Here is a 9,964-nt window from a genome sequence, read left to right on the forward strand (position 1 = left end):
CCCCTGCTCTCTGGACCAGCCCCACTCTGTGCTCCGTGCTCGGTTCCATCTGGTCTTCTCCCCGCCTGGGTGTTTGGGGGCCCCTGTCTCTCACTGATACATTCAGCCTTTCCTTCTCTTCAGGCTCCTAATCAGCATTTCACACACAGCTCATCTCTCCCATTTAAAAAAAATGCCTTCTCGGGGCACCTGGGTGGCTCAGTGGGTTAAAGCCTCTGCTTTCAGCTCAGGTCATGATCCCAGGCCCCACATCGGGCTCTCTGCTCAGTGTGGACGCTGCTTCCTCCTCTCTCTGCCTGCCTCTCTGCCTACTTGTGATCTCTGTCTGTCAAATAAATGAATAAAATCTTTTAAAAAACTTTTCAGAAAAAAAAAAAAAAAGCCTTCTCCCTTGGACCAGATCCCTGCCCCAGCGACCACTGTCACGGCCCCCACCGTCCGCCCCAGCCCTCCAGCTGTCTGTCCCGGGTGTCTTCACTCCTCTCGGCCTCGCCTCACCCCACAGCTGCCGCCATCTCTCCCCGGCCCTGCAAACCTCCCAGACTCTCCCACCAAGGTCGCCAGTCCGCTGGGCGCCACACCAAACCCTGGGGGCCTTTGCCAGGCTTGGCTCGCTTCCCCTCTCTGCAGGGCCCCGCGCGTCTCCCTTCTCCCGACCACCTTCTAGGAGAACCCCGCCGGCCATGTATTCACCAGGAAGCTTTTTAGTCACTTACAATTTAGTGTGAGCAAAGTTACCAGGCTTTTCCTGAGCGGTGGTCTGGAGGGGGAGAGTCCGTGGGTGCCGTGGGAGAGAAGGGAAGGGGAGTGCCGGGTAGGAAGCTGAGAGCAGGAAAGACTATTTGCACCTGCTTGGGAGCCTAAGAGCACAGCCTTCGAGACCGTTTGCCCAAGTTGCCAACCTCGATGGTGTCAGCGGCCTGCGGAGCACCCAGCGACCACACCAGTGTCCAGGCAGCGTCCTCCTCCCTCGCCTCCCGTCTGGCTCCGGGACTGAGCCTGTGAAGGGCACGGGAGCTCAGCTAAGTCTGGGAGTCCGGGGCCCAGCCCCTCCCTTTTGCAAGGACAGTGGTGTCTGTGTGTGACATCACGTCTCAGGGGGCTTTGTGACAGGACAGCCCCTCCAACTGTGGCCAGAGCAGCTTGCCAAGTGCCTCGGGGCGGCCTGGAAGCCTCACCAGTCGGAGGCAGTCCCCCTGTAGCCATCTCTCTAGTCCCATTCTGGGCCACCTGCGCTGCCCAAGCGCCTTCCGTGTGCCAAGCGACATTCGAAGTCCTGTAGGGATACAAAGACATAAAAGGGGGGGTGACTCCAACCCATCACACGGCACAGTGAGGATATTTTCTGAGTCAAAAACAAGAACACAGTCTAACCATTTCTGAGCGCCCCCCAGCCGTTCAGCCGTGTCTGCTCAGCTTCCATCTGGGTCCAGGAGACATGCTGAGGGGCGAGAAAGGCAAATGGGACACAGAGCCTGCCTCTGAGAGGTAGACATCTTCTGGCTCCAGACAATAACCGACACCCTCCCCCAATTACTATGAATGTAACTAAATAATAATTACAAAACTATGGGGGCACCTGGGGCGCTCCGTCGGCTAGGTGTCTGACTCTTGGTTTCGGTTCAGGTTGTAATCTCGGGGTCTTGAGATCAAGCCCTGGGTCGGGCTCTGCACTCAGCGCAGAGTCTGCTCAAAACTCTCTCTCCCGGTCCCTCTCCATGCCCGTCCCCCAGCTTGCATATGCATTCTCTCTCTCGGAAAAATAAACTCTAAAAGAAACAAAACAAAACAAAACAAAAGTAAAACTGAGAAATGCTTAGTTTCGTATATACATGAAATAATTACCAAGACAGACCATATTCTAAACCACAAAACAAGCCTGAAAAAAATTTAAAATGTTAAAGTCATTTCTAGCGGCCGCCTGCCTGGCTCAGTCGGTAGAACATTTGACTCCTGATCTTGGGGCTGTAAATTTGAGCCCCATATTGGGTGTGGAGCCTCCTAAAAAAAAAGTTTCAAGTATGTTCTTTGACTACAATGGAATTAAATTAGAAATCAGTAACAGTAAGACCCCTGGAAATTCCCCAAATATTTAGAAACTAAACAACATACACTTAAATAACACACGAGTGAAATAAAAAAATCTAAAAGAGGGGCTCCCAGGTGGCTCAGTTGGTTGAGCGGCTGCCTTCAGCTCGGGTTGTGATTCCAGGGTCCTGGGATGGAGCCCCGCATCAGGCTCCCTGCTCAGCGGAGAGCCTGCTTCTCCCTCTTCCTTTGTACTCTCTCTCAAATAAAAAAAATCTTTAGAAAAATATGTTTAAAAAGAAAATCTTGACTTGGAACTAACATATAAAAAGGATAATACATAATACCAAAGGAGTTTATCCTCGGGAATGCAAGGTTGGTTCAACATTCAAAAGCCAATCAACATAATTCACCATATTAACAAACTAAAAAAGAAAAAGCATATGAATATCTCAATAGATGCTTTAAAATTTTTGATAAAATCAACATCTGTTCTTGGGGAAAAAAAACAAACAAACCTCCCAGCAAACTAGAAGGAGTTGGGAACATCCTCAACCAGATGAAGGACATCAGTGAAAAACTTAGTGCTTACAATATACTCAGTGGCAAAATACCGAACGCTTTCCCCCTAAGTTCAGGAATAAGGCAAGGATGTCTGCCTTCATCCTTTCTACATGATATACTGCAAGTTTTAGACAATGAACTCAATCGAAAGGAAGAAGTAATTGTCCCTTTCACCATTAGTAAACCTACCATATTCCTGAAAAGGGCAAAGGTATTAAGAAAAAAGCATAATATTAAACTTATTCCACCCTGACTAAACTAGTCCAATGACCAACCTAACATTTGAAAATCTGACTTTTTACTACTTGTCAATTTTTTTTCCTGACATCAAACTCTATACTTTGAGTAACAGATCTCCAGAGTCAGAGCCTTATTACTGCAATGATTCAACTATATACCAGAAATACATATCTTATATACTACTACTTGTGTCTATTGCATAAAAGACCTGTAACATTTTTCTCCATCAATTTCCGTGGCAAATTGCAAATGAGACAAAAGCCTTTCACTTGCAAATATGTCATAATGTTATTCATGGATTAAACTAATACTTTTCAAATTTGATAATCATAATCAGCCATTATAAAAGATGACCCCTCCCTTCAATGTGCTAAAAAATTTAACATACAAAGAAAGAGAGAATAGGAGAGACAGAGAAAGAGAAGTAAAAGTCAGCCAGATTGTAAAGGAATAAGTAAAACTGGCTTTATTTTGCAGAAAACATGATTGTGTATAAAATCCTACAGAATCATACAAAAAGCTACAATAGTTTAGCAAGGTTGAAGGATATAAGATCAATATATAAAAATAAAATATATTTACTGTGAACAGAAAACTGCCTAAAAATAAACTATATTTAAAGATTTAAAAAGTTAGGGATGCCTGGGTGGCTCAGGTCATGATCCCAGGGTCCTGGGATCAAGTCCCACGTTGGGCTCCCTGCTCAGAGGGGAGCCTAATTCTCCCTCTGCCTGCTGTTCCCCCTGCTTGTGCTCTCCCTCTCCCAGACAAACAAATAAAATCTTGAAAAATTTTAAAAGTCAAAAGTCTGTATCATAGCAATGAACAATTGGGAATTGAAATATTTTAAGATATCATTTATTATAGCATCAAAAATATGAAATGTGTAGAAAAAATCTGACAAAAGATGTGTGTGAGATCTGTACACTAAACACGACAAAACATTGCTGAGAGAAATTAAAGAAGACCTACATAAGTGAAGAGATATACCATGGTCATGGATCAGAGGATTCAACATTGTTAAAATGTCAACTCCACCCTCAAACTGATCTATAAATTCTGTGTAATTGTAATAAAAATTCCAGCAAATTTTTTTAGTTGTTAAAACCAATATGCTATATCTAAGGTTCGTTATGGAAATGTGAAGGATCTAAAATAGCCAAACAACTTTTGAAAAAGACAAAGTTGCTCAGCAATCAAGATAATATGAAATTGTTGATGTCAAAAGAGATGAAACAGAAGAGTCCAGAGGCAGAACCTCGGTACTGTCAATCAATCTGAGGCAAAGGTGCAAACGTATTTCACCGGAGGAAAGTCTTTTCAGTAAATGGTCCTGGAGAAACTGGGTATTCATATGGAGAAAAGTGGACTTGGATTCATATTTCATACCATGTACAAAAAGTAACTCAAAATTAATCATAGACCTAAATCTAAAACCAAAAACTATAAAATTTCTAGAAGAAAACGTAGAAGAAAATCTTTGTGACCACGGATTAAGCAAAGATTTCTCAATATAACACCAAAATCATGATCCATTATAGAAAAAAAGCTAATATATTGGACTTCATCAAAATTTATATCTTCTCTTCCAAAGATACTATTAAGAGAACAGAAAGATAAGCCTGAGACTAGGAGAAAATATTTGCAAATTATACATCTAATAAAGAGATCTGTCTAGAATATACAAAGAACTCTCAAACTCAATAATAAGAAAACAACTGATTTTTAAAAAGATTTTATTTATTTATTTGACAGAGAGAAATCACAAGTAGATGGAGAGGCAGGCAGAGAGAGAGAGAGAGAGGGAAGCAGGCTCCCTGTTGAGCAGAGAGCCCGATGCCGGACTCGATCCCAGAACCCTGAGATCATGACCTGAGCCGAAGGCAGCGGCTTAACCCACTGAGCCACCCAGGCGCCCTGAAAACAACTGATTTTTTAAAAAAGATTTTATTTATTTATTTGACAGAAAGAGATCACAAGTAGGCAGAGAGGCAGGCAGAGAGAGAGAGGGGGAAGCAGGCTCCCTGCTGAGCAGAGAGCCCCATGTGGGGCTCTATCCCAGGGCCCTGGGATCATGACCTGAGCCGAAGGCAGAGGCTTTAACCCACTGAGCCACCCAGGTGCCCCCAAAACAACACTGATTTTTAAAATGGGCAAAAGATGGTGTGCCTGGGTGGCTCAGTGAGTTAAGTCTCTGCCTTTGGCTCACGTCATGATCTCAGGGTCCTGGGATCAAGCCCCGCATGGGGCTCTCTGCTCAGCAGGGAGACTGCTTTCTCCCCTCTCTCTGCCTTCTTCTCTGCCTACTTGTGATCTCAGTCTGTCAAATAAATAAATAAGATGTCCTCTACAGGGTGGTGGTTAAACCACGGGATATCCGTATCACAGAATAGTACCCAGAAATGAAAAGGAATAAAATTTTGATACACATAACAACCTGGGTGAATCTTAAAAGTATTATGCTGATTAGAAAAAAAAAAGCCTATTCAAAAGGTTATATACTGTATGATCCCATTAGCATAACTTTCTTGAAATGACAAAATGAAGTCCCTTTATCAGGGACTCAGAAGGGGGCGGGGAAAGGGAAACACGAGGGGTCCTTGGGGCAATATGGGAATATGTCCCAATATGGGAAAACAATATGGGAATATTGTTTCTTGATTGTATCGATGTCAATATCTTGGTTGTTCTATTACACTATCCTTTTACAATACGCTACCATTGGAAAAAACTGAGTAAAGGCCATACCCGGACTTCTGTTTTATTTCTTATACATATGAATCTACAATTATCTTAAAAGTTTAATTTAATTTAATTTAATTTTTTTTAAAGATTTTATTTATTTATTTGACAGACAGAGATCACAAGTAGGCAGAGAGGCAGGCAGAGAGAGAGAGAGGAGGAAGCAGGCTCCCTGCTGAGCGGAGAGCCCGATGTAGGGCTCGATCCCAGGACCCTGGGATCATGACCTGAGCCGAAGGCAGAGGCTTTAACCCACTGAGCCACCCAGATGCCCCTTAAAAGTTTAATTTTAAATGTTTGGTATAACACAGGGAAAATGATAAAAGCATCTTTTCGTTCCTTCTAGGGACCAGAGAGAAAAGGCCAAGCAGGAGGCAGTGTGTGGCTGATTTTGGACCCCAAATCAGCTCCTGGTTTTGCCTCCATCTGGGGACTCCATGGTCCCCTCTGCCACTGGAACTCAACAGACCCTCTGCTCTTATCTCTGACCCTAGGCAGTCTCAAGGAAAAAGAACACAAACAGATATTAACTGTTTCAGACGGGAAAACTTTAAGTCAACACAATAGTGGGCTGGGAGGAGGGAGAGGGTGGAAGAGAAACACTGGACAAGAGATTCGGGGATCTCGTTGTCACTCCACCATCAACTGAACACGTCTCCGAAATGCCCAGGGCTTCCATTCAGCCCAATTTAACATTTACTGGGTACCAAGGACAGCAGCAGGAGGGGCTGGGAGCAGTGGTTATTAACCTTTAACGGACATCTATATTAACACTGTTCCCCTAGTAAAGTAACATTCTTTGTTACGGAATATCGACATTTTCTTAATTTGCGGTGTAATGTACAATGTAAGTAAAAAATTGGGGAATTGGGGTCTTAGATGCTAACACAGGATCAAGAAAACACCCTGGATGTGCTGCTCATCCCACCCCTCCCCCACGAGACTGCTGCTTCACTCTTTTTCACCAGGATCTACTCTGTGTAGCATGTTATAGGGATTGAGGCTAAAGGAAGTTAACAGGATTCTCACAATCTGATGAGCAGACGCTTAGCAAACATCCGTGTGCACCAAATATCTTCTAGGCATTTCATGTTACATACGCTATCTCATTTAATCCTCACAACCCTGGGTGGAAGCCACTGTTATCCCCATTTTACAGATGTGGAAACCAAAGACCATGGGGGAAAGGCAACTTGACATACAGCTTATAACTAGTATCAGGAACAGACAATAACTTCTTTTCACTGTATACTACACTGCTTCTAATTCTATAGAGGATATTTATTTTCTGTGCTATGCTATACTTTCACGACTTTCCAAAATCATTGTTTTTAACAAAGACAAATAGGTTTTTTATTTTTTCTTTTTTAAGGCGATGAGAGCAGGAAGACATTATTAAAATACACCGGACCTCACACATTTGAAAAATCATCAGAGGTTGTTCTTTCCCAGCAGCTTGACTGAGAGGTAACTTACATAAAATTTATCCTTCATTCATTTTAACTGTGCAACTCAATGGACTTTGGTCTGTTTACAAAGTTGTACACTACACCACAGACTTCAAAGCATCTCCCGCTGCCTAAACAGAAACACAAATGATAAATTCTTGAACACTACATCTGAGATTAAAGATGCACTGTGTGTTGGCTATTTTAAGTAAATAAAACAAACCCAGAAACCCCATGGTATCGTCACTCCACATTCCCACCCAGGCCGCTCACCTGTTTGCCTTTTCTGAACCCTTCATATAAATGAAGTCACACAATATGTGTTTTGTTTCTAGTTTTTTTCATTTAGCATAATGTTTTCAAGGTTCTTCATAGCTGAAGAGTATTCCATTGCATGCATATCCCACATTTTTATCCACTTTTTTTTTTTAAAACTCCCTCAGGTGATGGACTTTTGGGTTGTTTCTACTTTTTTGGTTACTGTGAACAATGCTGGTATGAACATTTGCATATGGACAAATGTTTTCATTTCTTCTGGGTAGATACCTAAGACTTGAGTTTTTTGTTTTTCTTTTAAGATTTTATGTATTTATTTGACAGAGAGAGAAAGAGAGAGAGAGATCACACGTAGGCATAGAGGCAGGCAGAGAGAGGGAGAAGCAGGCTCCCTTATGAGCAGAGAGCCTGATTCAGGGCTCGATCCCAGGACCCTGACTAAGATCATGACCTGAGCTGAAGGCAGAGGCTCAACCCACTGAGCCACTCAGGAGCCCTACGACTGGAGTTTCTAAGAAATTGCCAGGCTGTTTTCTGAAGTGGTTGCATCGTTTTACATTCCCACCAGCCGTGTATGAGAGTTCCAATTTCTTCACATCCTCACCAGCACTGACTATTATCTTTTTATTCTAGGATTCTATGGGTAAGAAATGGTGTCTTGTTACGGTTTTGATTTTATCATTTACCTAATGACTAACCATGTTGAATGTCTTTTCATGTGTTTATTGGTCACTATGTACCTTTTTTGGAGAAATAGCTATTCAAATCCCTTGCCCACTAAAAAAAAATAGACTTTAGTTTTTAGAGCAGTTTTAGGTTCATAGCATAATTGAGTGGAATGTACAGAGATTTCCCCTATATGCTTACCCCCCAACTCTAGCCCTCTCTATAATAAACATCCCCCCATCCCACCAGTGGAGCATTTGTCACAATTGATGAACCTCCGTGGACACACCACTGTCATCCAGAGCCCACAGGTTACAGCAGGGTTCCCTCTATGGGTTTGGACAAATGTATAATGACAGCTATCCACCACAGAGTATCACACAGAGGGGTGCCCGGGTGGCTCAGGGGGTTGAGCCTCTGCCTGACCTCGGGGTCCTGGGATGGAGCCCCGCATCGGGCTCTCTGCTCGGCAGGGAGCCTGCTTCTCCCTCTCTCTCTGCCTGCCTCTCTGCCTACTTGTGATCTCTCTGTCAAATAAATAAATAAAATCTTTAAAAAAAAAATAAGAGTATCACACAGAGTCTCGCCTATCCATTCCTCGCTCCCTCCCCCAGCCCATAGCAACCAATGATCTTTTTATTGCCTCCACAATTTCGGCTTTTACTGTTATGCTCGAATTATACCGCATGCAGCCTTTTCAGGTGCGCTTTTTTTCACTTAGTAATTTCCTCCATGTCTTTTAAAAAAATATTTATTTATTATTTATTAGGGAGGGAGAGTCTCGAACAGACTCCATACTGAGCATGGAGCCCAGCTTGGGGCCCCATCCCAGGACCCTGAGACCAAAATTGGAGCCAAAACCAAGAGTGCACTGCCCCGCCCACTGCGCAACCCAGGTGCTCCTCTCCATGTCTTTTCATGGCTCGATAACTTATTTCTTCCTAATGCTGAAGAATATTCCATTGTGTGGATGTACAAAAGTTCATCTCTCCATTCACCTCCCTAAGGACATCTTGGATGCTTCCAAATTTTGGCAACTATGAATGAAGCTGTTACAAATATCCCTGTGCAGATTTTTGGACGGACAAAAGTTTTCAGCTCATTCGGGGGAAGACCGAGGAGTAGGATTGCTGGATCGCATGGTAAGAGTATGTTTAGTTTTGTAAGAAACTGTGAAACTGACTTCCAAAGTGGCTGTCTGATTCTTTATTTTCACCAGCTATGACAGAGTTCCTGCCATTGGGTTTGTCACTTTGGCTCTTTTTTTTTTTTTTTAAACTAGGCTCTATGCCCAATATGGGACTTGAACTCATGACCCTGAGATCAAGAGTCAGATGCTCTACTGACTCAGCCAGCCAGAGGCCCCATCTTTGCTTATTTTTAAATTAGGCTATTTGCCTTTTTATTACTGAGCTGTAAAAGTCTTATATATATTTTAGATACAAATACATTACGGAATGAATGATTTGCAAATATCTTCTCCCAGTTTGTAGTTTTTTCAGGGCCTTTTTTTTTTTTTTCAATGAAAAGGAATATTAAACGCTACATTCATGATAGCGGTTACTCCTGGAGGAGGCAGGAGCATGGACGGGGTTAGAATTAGACAGGTAGATGTGATGATGTAGGTGCTGTGAGAGGTAGAGCACAGATTCCAGGGACAGCTACCTGGGTCTCAAGCCAGCCCTGTTCGGTAACTTCCTCTCTGTGTGTCTGTTTTCTCATCTGTAAAATGGGTTTAAAGGTGCTGATCCCACAGGTGTGTTGTGATGCATGAACAAGTTAATGTGCCTGGAGAACTCAAATCAGTGGCTGTCAAGAGCACAGTCTGCTTATATAAACCTTAACTCTATCACCACTGTTTGAGGTTGTGGTTGAGGCTTCAAGGTTTCCATTTTATTATCATGCTTAGAACTCGTATATGGTGCAAGCTTCCTTTGAATGCGTAACTCACTTAAAAGCAGATACATTTTAAAAGGCAATGCAAGAACAAAAATCCCGGA

This window comes from Mustela nigripes, chromosome 6, assembly GCF_022355385.1.
Source record: "Mustela nigripes isolate SB6536 chromosome 6, MUSNIG.SB6536, whole genome shotgun sequence".
Taxonomy (NCBI): Eukaryota; Metazoa; Chordata; class Mammalia; order Carnivora; family Mustelidae; genus Mustela; species Mustela nigripes.